Source organism: Panthera pardus, unplaced genomic scaffold (assembly GCF_024362965.1).
Source record: "Panthera pardus isolate Hobbes unplaced genomic scaffold, ASM2436296v1 HiC_scaffold_21, whole genome shotgun sequence".
NCBI classification, from domain to species: Eukaryota; Metazoa; Chordata; class Mammalia; order Carnivora; family Felidae; genus Panthera; species Panthera pardus.
In genome coordinates this window covers 66,310,879-66,325,776 of record NW_026526777.1, presented here as the reverse complement: position 1 = coordinate 66,325,776, position 14,898 = coordinate 66,310,879, and the positions used below count along the sequence as shown (strand labels likewise).

Below are 14,898 nucleotides of genomic sequence, written 5' to 3'. Positions count from 1 at the left end.
TTGTGTAGCTCTTTGTGAGAGCCATTGTCACGGAGGGATGTGTAGGTTTAACTGGGTTTCAGTGGGAGTGGTTTGAAATGTAGCACTGACTTAGTAGGCACAGGACAGTTACTGATCACTGATCTCAGCAAACTTGAAAATAACATGTTTCTTGTTCTGTAAATTATTCAAGTTCAGTTTTCTGTTTTTAACAATCTGAGTAACAAGCTCAATTTTTCCCCTAAATGTCCAGGCATAATTAATAGTACTTAAAGCAGAAGTAGGAGCTTGAATAGTGTTAATATGAATGGTGAGAGCTGCATAGATACAAGGAACAGCTTGGTGGTGGCCAGAAGTGGGGGTTGGAGGGTGGTTGAAATGGGTGAAGAGGGTCAGAAAATATAAACTTCAGTCATAAATAAGTCCTGAAGATTTAACGTACAGCCTGGTGAACTGTAGGTAATAATATTGTACTGCATATTTGAAAGTCGTTAAGAGAATAGATCTTAAAAGTCTTCATTATAAGAAAAAATATTTTGTCACCGTGTGTGGTAATGGATGTTTAATGAGACTTCACTGTGGTGATCACTTTGTAATGTATACAAATGTCAAATTGTTGTTCTGCTCCTGAAACCAACATAATGTTGTATGTCATTTATACTTCAGTTTAAAAAAGAAAAGGTGAGAGCTGCATTCTCATACTGGGCACCCAGTTTAAAAATAGTGTGATTTTCTCCTTGATTATCGAAGTAATGAATTACCCGTTTTACAAAATAGGGAAAATCTAGAAAAATGTTAAGAAACGTTATCCATGTTTTAACCTGTAGATGTAACTGTGGTTTTTCTATGTTTAAGTGTTTTTTCTTTTTGTTTTCACACGGTTGGTATTACTTAATGTATAAAATTTTATATGCCACCTTTTTATTTAAAGACTTTGTAGCATTTCGTTAAAATATGTGTAAATATGATTTTTAATCACAGAAGAAATCTAACTGGAAATTCTCACTAAAATCAATACAGTTTTCTGTTGTTTAGATTACATCTAGTTTTTCACTAATATAAATACCATTGAGGTTTTTGAGCTTCCTGTCCATTATTTAATGTATGTTCTAACATCTCCTTATTCATGAATAGATTTCCTTAAGGCCCCCTCCTCTTGATAACTTGTTTGTTTAGTATATTTGCCTTGCTTTAAAAAAAAAAAAAAAACTTTATAATGAAACCTTTAAGTGTACGAATTTAATTATAAGCACAGTGTTGGCTGCAATCTATAAGTTCCTTTTTGTTATTTTGTAAGAAATACGTTATTATAAAGATGCTTTTTGAGTTTTCAGGCAGATGGCATTTTGTATTTATTAAAGTTCAGTAGTTTCTAGCGTTTGGAATGTTTTCAATATATTTATGCTGTTTTGTTTCACAGATGAACAGTCGTTCAGACTCTTTCATGGACATTTTTTTCATAAGTGAAATACTGTTTGGTGGGTACGGAGTTGGTGTGGTTCATGACCCAACCCTGTAGACGAAATCTTCCACAACCGTATTTTGTGGATCAAATGCTGTGTCTTACAGTCTTCTCTTCCAGAGTGTTTTTGTTCTTCCTCATTTCTCACAGCTTTTGATTTTCATGTTTTGGTGTTCTATTCCTGAAAGATGAAAGGTTCGTGGATGTTTAATTATAGGATCAGTATCCATGCAAATTGACCTAAGGTCTTGGTTTTTGCTCAGATTTTATGTTACCTAATTTTAATTTGTTAACTCTGCTTTTGTTCTCATTTTGTTTTACATATCTTTGCCTTCTCTCTAATTTTTAATCTTTCTGTTCCATTTTGTTTCTTGACTCTATTTTAAGTTCTTTGCCCTGGTTAAAGAGAGTTTAAATAATTTACATTTATTAAAAGATTTTTTTTAAGTGTTTATTTTTGAGAGAGAGAGACAGAGCACGAGTTGGGGAGGGGCAGAGAGAGAGGAAGACAGAGAATCTGAAGCAGGCTCCAGGTTCTGAGCTGTCAGCACAGATCCTGACATGGGGCTCGAACCCATGAACTATGAGATCATGACCTGAGCCAAAATCGCACTTAACCAACTAAGCCACTCAGGCGCCCCTGGTTTACATTTATTTTAGCAACTGATAGGTGTTTCGTGTATTCTGCATTCAATGCTTCCTTGCTATATATTGTATCGTGAACTTTGTTTTGTTTGCTCTTATGCTCTTATGTGTTTGGAACTTAAATTTAATTTCAAAATCTACAAACTAAGCTTATTTTTCAGTATATTAAAAAAAAAACAATATATTTAGACTCTAATGTTCCCCCCCCCCCCAGTTTCTAAAATGTAGTCTTCTAGAACTGTATCATTAGTGAATTTCAATATTTTGTTATGTTTTTCTTTTTCAAGAGTTGTTTTTTACTTTTACCATGTTTATAATCATATCCAGACTTGACTATTTAACTGTCATTTTGATCATCAGTGCTATAATACTTTAAATCCCCAATTTTCCTGGTTCCTGATTTCTTTTCATCCGTAGTACGCAGGATAATAGTAGCAACAACAACATACAACATTTATTAAGTATTTACAAAGTGCCACTATAGGCACTTAAACGTGAGCTAACTCACGTTTAATCTTCTCTGTGTCGTTTTGAGGTAGAGTCCATTAATTAGTCCACTGGGCAGATGAAGAAATGGAGGCACCGAGAGCTGAAATAATTTGTCCATGCAGAGCCAGGACTCCGGATATGTTCAGGTCTCCATCCAGAGTCCCTGCTCTGAAACTTTCGCTCCTACTGCCTCCCCTCCGTTGCCTGGGAAAAAACACACTCACACATATTAAGAAACTTAGGGTAGGTGTTAGATTTTTTTGAGTCTTTTCCTGTGTCACAATTTTTTTTTCTTCAAGAGTAAAGTAAAACAATCCCTGCCATGCCATGTGGTTTTACTGTTACAGAGGGAAAGTCTAAGGCCAGCCTGGTGTTTATTTCTTCAGGGGCAACCTGTCCTTTCCTCCCTGCCCCAACCCTGCCCGTATGTTGTTAGAACTTTCTTCTTTAACCTGAAAATTCAAACATTTTGCTAAGGGCTGTCCAGGTGTGAGTCATTTTGAATTATTTTTGCCTAAAGTTCTGAAAACCCCTTTGATATCAAATTTAAATATTTCTTTACGTCAGAAAAAAGTTTTTGAATTATATCTTTGCTTATAACTCCCATTCATGTTGGTGCCTCTTTGAAACACCCATTATTCTTTGGTTGGATTTCTTCTCCTTGACCCCTTAGCCATTATCTTTTCCCTAGCATTTAGATCTGCCTCTTTCCTCTAAAGCAGAGGTCAAAAAACTTTTTCTGTAAAGAGCCAGATAGTTAATATTTTATGCTTTGTAGAATGAGGCAAAATCGAGGATATTATGTAGCTATTTATATAACAAGAGAAAGCAAATTTCTATAAATTTTTTATTGATGCAATTTAAAATATAATAATTGAGTAGTGTTTTGTTTTGTTTTGTTTTGGTAATACTGATCTAATGAGCAGAATATGATTCTTTTGGGGAGAGATAACTTTTTGCTTAATTGGGGTTCAAAGTTCCTTATCATTAATTGATTACAAATGTTCATTTGTAAAAACCATCCTTAGCTCACAGGACATAGCAAAACAGACGACGGGCCGGATTTGGGTTTCAGGCTGTAGTTTGCCGACCTCTGTTCTAATGACTTGGAGAATTTCTCCGATTTGTCTTCTACCTTTCAGGATTGATTTTCTGTATTGTCTTTTTTGCTTTTTATTGCTTTGGATCTGAGTTTTAAACTTCCATTTATTCTTTTAAAATCATAGCCGTTTTCCTTTAAAACTCAACCTATTGACTTTTCATATCATATTCATCCCTGGCTTTTGTTCATTTTGGACCCGTGTTTTTTTAGATTTCATTGGGAATACAAAGCAGAAGTCTCCTTAAAATAGTCATGTTTTAAGTCTTTTTCAGATGATGCCCTGAGTGCCTGCAGGGGAGTGTGCACCTTGTCCTGAAACTTGTGATTTTCATAGGCTCGTGTGAAGTCCTCTTTATAGCCCTGCTCCCGTGAAGACAGATTTAAGCAGTCTGTCAACAATCAGACAGATACGTGGCTTCCCTTTCATCCCCTCACCCATTACCTTCCTTCCCGTATTTTAAGCCAAGAGTGTGTGGTTCCACCTCACTTCCCACTCATGTCTCCAACCCTTTCTCCTGGTGTGACTTTGTCAAAATTAAGCCGATTCTTTCCTGTCACTTCTCGTTGTTTAAAATTTTGAGAATGCAAATCTACTTCTGTATTGCCAGAGGTAGTCTGCACATCCTATTTAACTAGACCAGTTAATGTAAACCAGTAACCCCCACAGTGGACTGCTTCCTGCTCTGTAGTCTCCAGGCCTTGTCTGTCTTATTAATGGGGCTCCTGTGAAAACTCGAGATTGAATAGTACATGTAGTTAAGAAGTGCATGTGAACCCGAAAAGGCAAATCTCAGAAGTTTTCTTAAGCAAACCCAACCCCTACCAGGTACATGTGATGTATTTGTCTTTCTTTTGCTTAGAAATGAATAATGTGTTTCATGTCCCAGAGTTACAAATTTGTAGGCATTGGAATGTATGTTTTTTCTTTCTTTTTAAACTTTTTATATTCTTCAACGATTCTTTGGATGCACTTTCAGCTTTTGCTCTTCATATAAGTGTTCTTGATAAATGTTACCATAAATGGCCCTTTCCCGTGGGTCACATTCCTAGGATATGATTTGTTTTCCTGTCAGCTTTAGTTAGTAGCACCCAATTCCTTGTCCTTTTCCACTCCGTACTGTGAATTTTAGATGGAAATAAGAGGATACATCTTGAAGCTCTGAGAGATCTTGAGATTTACAAAACAAGACTAAGATGTGGAAGAAGAGACAGTGTAAATAAAGAGAAAGAGAAGCATACATGCAGATAACAGGTAATGAGAATCTGACGGTGGTGAAGAGTACAGCTGGCCCGGTTTTATGACGGTTTGGCTTGGGATTTTTTGGCATTACGATGGTGCGAAAGTGATACACATTCTATTAGAAACCATACTTGGAATTTTGAATATGGATCTTTTCCTGGACTAGCGATATAGGCCTTTGGATGCTCTCTTGTAACGCTGGGCAGGGGCCATGAGCCGTAGCTCTCGTCAGCCACGCGATCATGATGGTAGACAACCAACACACAACAACCATTCGATACTCCTAGAAGCATTCCTGTTTTGCTTTCGTTACAGTATTCTTATAAAATGGGCTCTGTGTGCTGTTTTATTTTGCCCGTCTGTACTATAGGCTCACAGAAGTGTTGCGAGCACGTTAACGGTAGGCTAGGCTAAGTAAGATATGTTGTTTGGTAGTTCGGTGCCCTGAATGCATTTCTGACTTCCAAAATGTTCAATGTGTGCTGGGATTATTGGAGTGTAAGCATATCATAAACTGGGGAAAGTCTGTAATTTAAAAGAGAGAAGTACATGTATGTGTTCATTTTAGGAGACTCGAAGTCCTAACGATACCTGCCCACAGGCTGTGCTGCTGTTGGATGGTGGTGCATGCCAGTAATGCCCAGGAATGGAATGTTTGGGAAATTCAGTTTTGTTTCTTTAGACAGCTTCTGAGTCTGATAGCACTTTTGGCAAATCACTATTTCTGAAAAATTAATATGGATTCAATTAATATAAATTTGACTTTTTATAGTTGTTAAGTCAGCTGAAATGATGTAGTTCTAAAACTGCATTAAAATGTAATATATTTGTTCTAAAATAGCTAAGGTTTTAAGGTACTCGCAGTCTTCCTGAGTTTTATTAAAGGATTAAATAAAAACTACTCTCTTTACCACTATATGATTAGTTACGTATTGGTCAGAATGACAAATTTACGTGCCTGAGAAGATGCTGAGTCAAGGGCTGTGTTCAGGCAGTGTCCAAATCACCTTTATGTACTACAGTGGATAAAAATCTACAATAAAGTTGGTTATTGATTTGGATTTGCATTTGTAGCAAGAGATAAACATTACTTGAATTTCTTTTTTCGAAGCATACAGATTCTGTGCAGAGTTTTTCTCCCTTGGTTTTGTGCAGCTTTTTGAACCACTGGAACTTTCTGAATGATGCTAACTCAATTTATTTTGTGAATGGGACATTCAGCACACCCAAATATCTGTTTAATTTATTTAGCTAGTTCATTTACCCACAGAATTCAGGTGATCTTTTTCTTAAAAGATATTCCAGAGCTCTTTTTAATTTCTTCTTACAAGAAAAATTCATGTTGGTTTATGGAAGAATATTGATTTCAGTGTAGATTTTCTCCACTGTTCTGATGTTTAGTTATGTACCCTCTGGACTGTTTTTATTTTTTAATGTATGATAGTTGTTTTAATAGTAGTTTGGGTCAACAATAGTTTATTGATTTCTTTGAGAGTATCTAAGCATTTGAGGATACATAATTCAGATTTCCAGGAAGGCCCAACATAAAAATTTTAAAAGGGGATAAATAAAATTAGGTGTGTTTTTTTTTCCTATTTTATAACATTTTTTTTCTTTTCATTTAAGTTTTAAATCATTTCTAGTTTTTTAATAAAATATATTTTTACAGAGTTCTATTTTATTATTTTCACATGTAGTTGAAATTATCCTAAGAATAGTTAAAGAATATTATTTCGTGTAAAATTTTCATAGAAAAGTAGAAATCCTACCATGAATGTGACACCAGAGATGAATGAGGACCATTTTCCAAGTGTGATATGAAAACCATAGCTGAAACAGTAGTTCTAATATGTGGGAGCCATGGTTTTCCTTTTGAAATGAAAGTGAAGATAAGATGTTAGGTATGTCAACCTAAATAAAGAGGTAAACCAAGGAAAGCTCCAAATTGTCAAAAGGATGAGTCTGTTCAGGAATAGGATAGGAGTTACAATTCAGGACACGCACACCACGGCAGACTACAGGAGGTGCACTGAGGGTTTGGGTCTGCGGGGTTCATGGGCAGGGAATGTAATGAGGAGACAGTCCAGTTGGAATCCATCAAATTCAAAAACAAATGAGAGTCAATTCTGAAAATTCCCTTGGAGACAAAACCGGTCACAAACAACAGCTCAGTGCAGCTTACTTGGTGAGGCCAGCCCGCCCTGGTCATGTCTCGTTCATGCCTCTGGACACCATAAGTAAAACTTGTGAAGGTCAGTAGGAGGCAGCCCGTCACCAACTCACTGTCACTTAAGAAAATTCTGATATTTTCCATTTTCTGTAAATAGGACATTTAAGGGAAATTAGTCTTCCAGTCCTTAAGTTTTTGTTTTCCAGAGGACACACGCGTGAGACTTTCCCTCTTACGCCCGCCAGTTCCATTTTAGGTTGAAATTCTTTCACAGGTAAACTCATTGTATCATTTACATTGAATATTTTCCCAACATTATTTGTAGGTTTTAATTTAACATTATGATTCCCATTTTACAGTTGAAGAAGCTGAGGTGTGGCAAAGCTCAGTAATTTGGCCTCACGGTGGTGGAGCGAGGGCTATTTTCATCCATTTTTGTCTGATTCCTGTTACATGGGAGTGGAAAACCCGCAGAGCTGTGTGAGGATGTGTCTTTTGTTCACACCCCCCTTTTCCGGCAGAGACGTGTGCTGCGGCTGGGTGTGGGCTGGATGTCTGCTCACGTCGCCACCCCCATTGAAGTACAACAGCCTCTTTGTTGTAGTTCATAGACCCCACCCTCCTGGAGTACTTAGACTGTCACAAACACAGAGGCAGGTGAGGGGGCTAATAACTCCACGCTAGTGCAGAGTGGGCTCAAAGATCCCCACAGAACAGCAACCTGACATCTCAGGAATGGAGTCTGTCTTTCAGGCTAATATAGTGGGTAGTTCTGGCCAGATAGATTTCCCCTCCAAATAAAATGATGTTTAAAAATGAAAAGCCAGTGGGGACTTGAGCTGTAGCTATTTCACTGGAGTGCGGGGAAAGGACTTGGTGCAAAGAAACCTGATTTCAGAAACGTTGGAAATGAAGGACAGGTAGGAAATGAGGAAAGTAAGAGATTATAGGGGCGAAAAAATGGAAAAAATTGGGAGAACAGGCCTATCTCATTTGCCTCCCCCCCCCCCCCCGCCCCCCAGAGTTGTTTTCTTATTTTTGTCACCAACATATAAAACTTGGGAAATTTCACACAATTCAATTTCTAGGTTCTCTCGAAAGTCAGAACAGGGTACACTGGGCTCTGTCGCTGGGGCACAGGGGGCAAGAGCACCCAGCTCTTAGGGTCCCAGACACATCAGGTTCAGCCACTAGCAGCTGACAAAATCCAGTAAGTGGAGGTGAAACAGAAAAGGAATTTATTTCAGTGAGTCCAACACCAGGAGGACAGTCAACTAAGGCCTCAAAGACTGTCTCCAAAGTACTGAAATACTTCCATGTTTGTTTAAGGAAAATGTGGGACAAAGGTCAGTGGGTCCACACGGTGGGCGGTGAATGTCCGGTAGATCATTGTCTTGGGATCAGTCACTGGGGTCTGGGGTCTTGCTGGCTCAGGGCCTGAGGGGGTACTGAAGGTTCCCACCAGGGGATGCTTTGCCTGCTTCAGGGCATTTTGCCTGAGTTAAGGGGTAAACTGGAAAGAACTTAATCAGCTGGAAGGATTGAGGTCAGAATGGAGGTGGTTGATGTCCTTCTTCCTGTTTTCACACGTGAGTAAAGTTAGGATGGCAGTGGGCCCACGGCTTCCCACTGTGGATGGGACTGGCCTCTCCGGTCCTCCACCTGGCCGCCCACCCCTGATCTGCTCTCCTAATTTGAGTTGGAGACTCCTAGTTCAGGCTGTTTTCATATCTTACAGTGAAGGACAGCAGCTGGGTGGACTAGGGGAAGATAAGGCCTAGGGAGGCTTGTTGGTGTTTTAAATATGAAAAGGATTTGAGAATGGTGTTTCCAGAGGGACCCAGGGGAGGGGGGGCTATTTGAGAATGGTGTTTCCAGAGGGACCCAGGGGAGGGGGGGCTATTTGAGAATGGTGTTTCCAGAGGGACCCAGAGGAGGGGGGCGCTATTTGAGAATGGTGTTTCCAGAGGGACCCAGGGGGGGGGGGGGGCTATTTGAGAATGGTATTTCCAGAGGGACCCAGAGGAGGGGGGCGCTATTTGAGAATGGTGTTTCCAGAGGACCCAGAGGAGGGGGGCGCTATTTGAGAATGGTGTTTCCAGAGGGACCCAGGGGAGGGGGGGCTATTTGAGAATGGTGTTTCCAGAGGGACCCAGAGGAGGGGGGCGCTATTTGAGAATGGTGTTTCCAGAGGGACCCAGGGGAGGGGGGGCTATTTGAGAATGGTGTTTCCAGAGGGACCCAGAGGAGGGGGGCGCTATTTGAGAATGGTGTTTCCAGAGGGACCCAGAGGAGGGGGGCGCTATTTGAGAATGGTGTTTCCAGAGGGACCCAGGGGAGGGGGGGCTATTTGAGAATGGTGTTTCCAGAGGGACCCAGAGGAGGGGGGCGCTATTTGAGAATGGTGTTTCCAGAGGGACCCAGGGGAGGGGGGCTTTGTCATGGGTACCTTGTGTTCTTCCAAAATTCTTGTGTTGAAGTCTCAATCTCCATTTACCTCAGAATGTAAATCTGTTTGGAGATAAGGTCTTTAAAGAAGTGATTGAGTTAAAAGGAGGCCTTTAGGGTGGAATGCTAATCCAGTGTCCTTATGAAAGAGGGACAGACATTAGAGATGTGCACACTCACAGGGAGGGCCGTGTAAGGAAGTGACAAGACGTTAGTGTCCAAGCCAAGCAGAAAGGCCTCAGCGGAAACCAATCCTACCCACACCATGATCTCAGCCTTTCAGACCCAGAAGGGAGAGAAAATATGTTCTGTTGTCGAAGCCACCCAGTTCGGGGTTCTTTGTTATGGCCACCCAGGCTGATTAATACAGGGGAGTCTTGACAAGGAGGAGGACAGGGTAACTGAGGCAGCAGAGACCATTGGCTCCATGAGGGCAGGGAACTCTGTTGTCTAGAAAAGTCCCCAGCATCTTGTGTCTATCTGTTTCAAGGTTCAGTGAATGCTTGTTGAACCAGCCCCATGGGATTCACTCTGGAAAAGGGCAGGAAATTGAGGGTGTTATTAGTTTCTAGCCTTTCTTTTCATTGTGAAGAGGTTGAGGAGAGATTGGACCAGATTTGTCACCATATTGTGTGTCAATAGCCACAGAAAGTTTACATTTATATGTAAGCAAATTTTTGTATTTATATTATACAGAGAGAGTGGAAGAGGATTTGAACTCTATTTTGTTAGATGAGGGCAGTAAGTCCTTGTTTAAGAGCTGTTGTTTTTAAGGAAGGTTTGCATTTCTGAGACTGTGGATTTAAGGATTCGCGTCTGGATGGTTTGATTGAAGAGACATGAGGGGTTACAGGAACTGGGGAAGGGGACATCTGTGGAGGAGCCTCTGAGAAAAAGGGAGGAGTTGATGTGGTTCTGGTAGAACTCTTGGGGCAGCTTGGAGGCCCAGCCTGGGGTCCCCTGACTGAGCTGGAGGAAGAACCCAGCACTAAGATACTGGAGGGCTTCATAGGCCAGTTAGGGAAGTCAGCTATGAAAAATGAAAAATTGCTTAAGTGTAAATGAGAAAGAATAGAGTTTTTTAAATTTATAACAAAACATGGATTCATAAGGCAGTGTTTCAGGGATGCATGTACTATATAAAGGAATTATATGGGTATAAGTCATTGGTATTTTAAATTAAATACTTCAAATCATAAAAACACATAGAAAAAGAAAATAAAAATCACCCCTAAGTTCGTCATCTATAAGTAAGAACCATTATTATTTTGAAGTATGTATTTCCAGAGTTCTTCCTATGTATATATTAGTATAAATCAGTTAAGAACAGTTTTTAATAACTCCGGAGGACTTGAAGGTGAGTGATGGGAGCCAGATCTCTGTGCTTGGGACGACATTTCTTGCCTTGCAGTGTGACACAGTCAGGGTAGCTGATATTGTCATAAACAGGCTCCATGTCTGGGACTCGTCTGAACATTGTCGTCCTCATTTTGCTGATATCTCCTCCTTTACCAAGGTCAGCAGGCCATAACAGCTGGTACCACCACATTCCCGATGGCCTAATTAAATATTTCACATAAAATGCATATACCATCTGCTTAGGTTACTAGTGACCCAAATAATACGGTGAATTGCATGTTTGTGCTTCAGCTGCTCTAGAGATGAAGCCACATTTTCTACATGTGGAAAAATGCTAGGCTTGCACTGGTTTAAAAAATGCTCCTGCTCCAGCCCCCTGCTAGTAGGGCTGACCATTCGCCATTAGGGATTAGTGATTTTTGCTTAATGTGTCCTTGTTCTCACGTGCTATCCCTTGTTACCAGTACCAGATATGTGTCCTGACAGAGCTAGTGAGTGGGCATACTGAGCGTAGAGAGACGAGCAATTTTGTTAACCTGTTTTAGAATTGTATTTGTCACCTTGGTATCTGCATATTCTGTCATTAGCCGTGGAAACTGCAGGTTTATGTATAAGCGAATAATATTTCAAAAAATTTTTTTTGAATTTATTTTTATTTTTTTTGAGAAAGAGAGTGAGCGAGTGGGAGAGGAGCAGAGAGGGAGAGGGAGAGAGAGAATCCCAAGCAGGCTCCGTGCTCATTGCAGAGCCTGACACGGGGCTCGATGTCACGACTCTGAGATCATGATCTGAACCGAATCAAGAGTCACACGCTTCACCAATTGGGCCACCCAGGCTCCCCTAAGCAAATAACATTTTTACTGAATGAAAGGGATTCTGTATATATTCTGTGAAAAAACTTGGATAATATGAGGGCGAGAAGTCCTTATCTTCAGGCACCGCTGATTACAAGGAAAAGTTCCTATTTCTGAGACTGTGCCTGGATTTAACGTCTCGCATCTTGACACTCTGATAAGAACCTTCTGTTTCTGTGGAGAGGTAGAAGAGAATGGGAGGCCTGGGTCTGATTCCCTGTGACTTTAGCTGAGTAACTGAAACTCCGTGAACTTCACTTTCAACTCAAGTGAAACGAGGCTGTAATAGGCACCTCCCGGGATTGTGTGGGAAAGAGGATCAGGTCTATGAAAAGCAAAATGCCTGTTACAGTCCCTGGGGGTTGGTTTGTTATTCCCACGCCCTGCTCCTTCCCCGTCAGGACGCGCATGTGAGTTCACGCCTGCCTGGCAACCACACTGCTCTCTTCTAGAAATAGCACCCTACGTCTGCTTTGGAGACTCCCCTGTCTCGGGATAGAAGCGTGGATAGATGTTGTTCGAAATCCCCTGGTGAACGTGCAACCCAAGCTGGCCCGTCAGATGTGTTCTTCTGAATCTGGTACTTTCTGCCATTCAGAGCCCTGCAGCTGCTCTGGTCCCTGACAGTAAATGCTTTTTTCTTTTTTTCAAAACTTAAATTAACTGGGTTGGTTCTATTGCTCATATCCACGGTCCCCTGACTGAGTGGGAATAATTTCACACACAGATCCGTTCATCTGTTTACTGATTACCTTTCTATTACGCATCCAGTGCTCGGTGCAGGGGTGGTGCAGGGGTGCGTTCAGAGCAGAGAGGTGGGTCTCCTGCCCCCTCCTTGCGGTGCTCACGGAGCTCCCATCTGGGCTTGGGTGGGGGTGGTGCTCTCTCCGCACAGCTGCTCACACGGAGTGCAGCTTAGGGCCAAATCCCAAATTAAGTGTGGTGTTAGGCCTAGTGACAGTTCATCCAACTCTGAAAAAAGTTAATTAAGATGTTTTATGTTAAAGAAACCAAACCCTGTAATGCCCATTGGTTAATCATAGTCTTTTTAAAGAAACACCGCTTCTCTCAGCCTTTTTATTTATTTCTCTTAATTTTGTCTTTTTTGTTCTTCAGCCCGGTCAAGAAAGTGCCTTGTACTTTTATATCAAGACGTAGATGAAACTAGAAAATTCTGAGCTTTTGTGGAAAATTGTGGCCTTTGATTACTCACACTGGTCGTTAATTTCTCTCTGTTATGTTGCCATTACAGCATTCAAAGCTGTAGACTAGGACCTACTGATTTAGAAGCGCCTGAGGCATTGTTGACCAAGATGAGGAGCCTTTAATGACTGACTTAGTTGGTAAAAGTCACTGCAGTTGCCGCTTGAAGATTCATTTGTGAAGCCTTCGTTGGTAGGGAAGTTGTAAGTCTTATAACATGTAAAAACTCTTTCTTTTTTCAACAAATAACACTATAAACCCTGGCCAGTTTTTATTAAAAGTATCTTCTGATATTTTCATCAAATCCATTTTGCTCCTTTTTTGAATGATTTTTTTACCTGTGGAAAGAATAGGATTTCATCGGCCTCCTTTGAATAACAGAAGTAAACAGGTAGTGTTCATATCACGAAAAATTAAAATCAGAGCTGCACGTTGCTCAGAGGCATTAACCACATCTGGGCACATCTGTTCTTGGGAAGGAGAGCCTGCCTGCCTGTGTATGGGGACCAGGTTGCCAAAGGCCCCTTCTCACTGTTATTCAGTGCAGCACAGTGGCCTGGTCATTACTCCAGGGGCTGCTGTGTGACAGGAAAGTCATGCTGTTTCGGACTTATTTGTCATCTTTTCTCTTGCTGGGAAAGCAGATGCGCTGAATGTAACTGAAGGCTTGGGCCCGTGTTAGCAGTATACTGTGTACAGGCAGGCACGTCAGTAGTAAAAATTGATGTGGGCAGCGGAGCTGGATCCAAATCCAGACAATTTGATCGGTCTACACTCTTTACCACAATTATAATGTCAAACAGACAACATTTTTTTAAAGTTTATTTATTTATTTGGAGAGAGGGGATGAAGGGGAGGGGCAAAAAGAGGGAGAAAGAGAGAATCACAAGCAGGCTCCATGCTGTCAGTGTGGAACCCAATGCAGGGCTCGAACCCCTGAAACTTGAGATCATGACCTGAGCCAAAATCAAGAGTTGGGCGCTTAACCAACTGAGCCACCCAGGCGCACCCAAATGAATAGTTTTAAAACAAACCAAAATATGTAATATGATTTAGTGTTGGAAAGATTGTGTAAAATATTTTTGGGGGGGCAGGAGAGAGAGAGAGAAAGTGAGTGTCTATGTATGCATGTTCACAGGAGTGGGAAAAGGGGCAGAGAGAGAGAGAGAGAAAGAGAGAAAGGGAATGAATCCTAGGCAGGCTTCATGCTCAGCGCAGAGCACAACTTGGGTTTCGATTTCAGGGTCGCAAGATCATGACCTGAGCCAAATTCAAGAGTCAGATGGTTAATTGACTGAGCCACCGAGGAGCCCCTGTATATATTTTTATACTAAATTTTTAATTTTAGAAAAGTTTAGATTTACAGCAGAAATGTGATGATAATATAGTTCCTTCATATACCTGGGGCACAGTTTTTCCCTATTATGAAAACTTTAGTGTGGTACATTTGTCATAATCAGTGACTCACTTATCAGTGTTGATACATTGATATTAATGGGAGTCTGTACTCCATTCAGATTTCCTTAGTTTATACCTAATGTCCGTTTTATTATTTTATTTTTTAAGTGTATTTATTTATTTATTTATTTTGAGGGGGGAGGGTAGAGAGGTAGAGAGAGAATCCCAAGCAGGCTTTGCACTGTCAGCACAGAGCCCAACTTGGAGCTCAGCCTCACGAACTGTGAGATCATGACCCGAGCCCAAATCAAGAGTCAGATGCTTAACCGACTGAGCCGTCCCCCACCCCAGGCACCCCCCTCATTCTTTTTTCCATCTAATGTCCTGTCCCTCACAGGACACTACCTTACTCGTAGTCATCATATTGCCTTAGGCTGTTCTGTGACTTTGTTTTTGATGATCTTGACAGTTTTGAAGAGTACTGTACTGGTCAGGTATTTTATAGAATGTCCCTTACGTGGAAAAAGGAACTAATACTTGTCTGAAGTT

The 14,898-nt window shown here is 40.8% G+C and overlaps 1 protein-coding gene across 4 annotated transcripts in view; it reads left to right on the top strand.

The window, feature by feature from the left end:
• Positions 1-14,898, top strand: part of SMYD3 (SET and MYND domain containing 3) — a 684,046-nt gene that overhangs the window by 281,297 nt on the left and 387,851 nt on the right. Inside the window, exon 1 of one of the 4 annotated variants that reach the window (XM_053909417.1) lies at positions 4,802-4,929. The exons of the other annotated variants lie outside the window; for them this stretch is intronic. The gene's annotated coding sequence lies outside the window, so the exon portion shown is untranslated. Of the gene's footprint in view, positions 1-4,801; positions 4,930-14,898 lie in introns of those variants that run through there. 4 annotated transcript variants of the gene reach the window in all.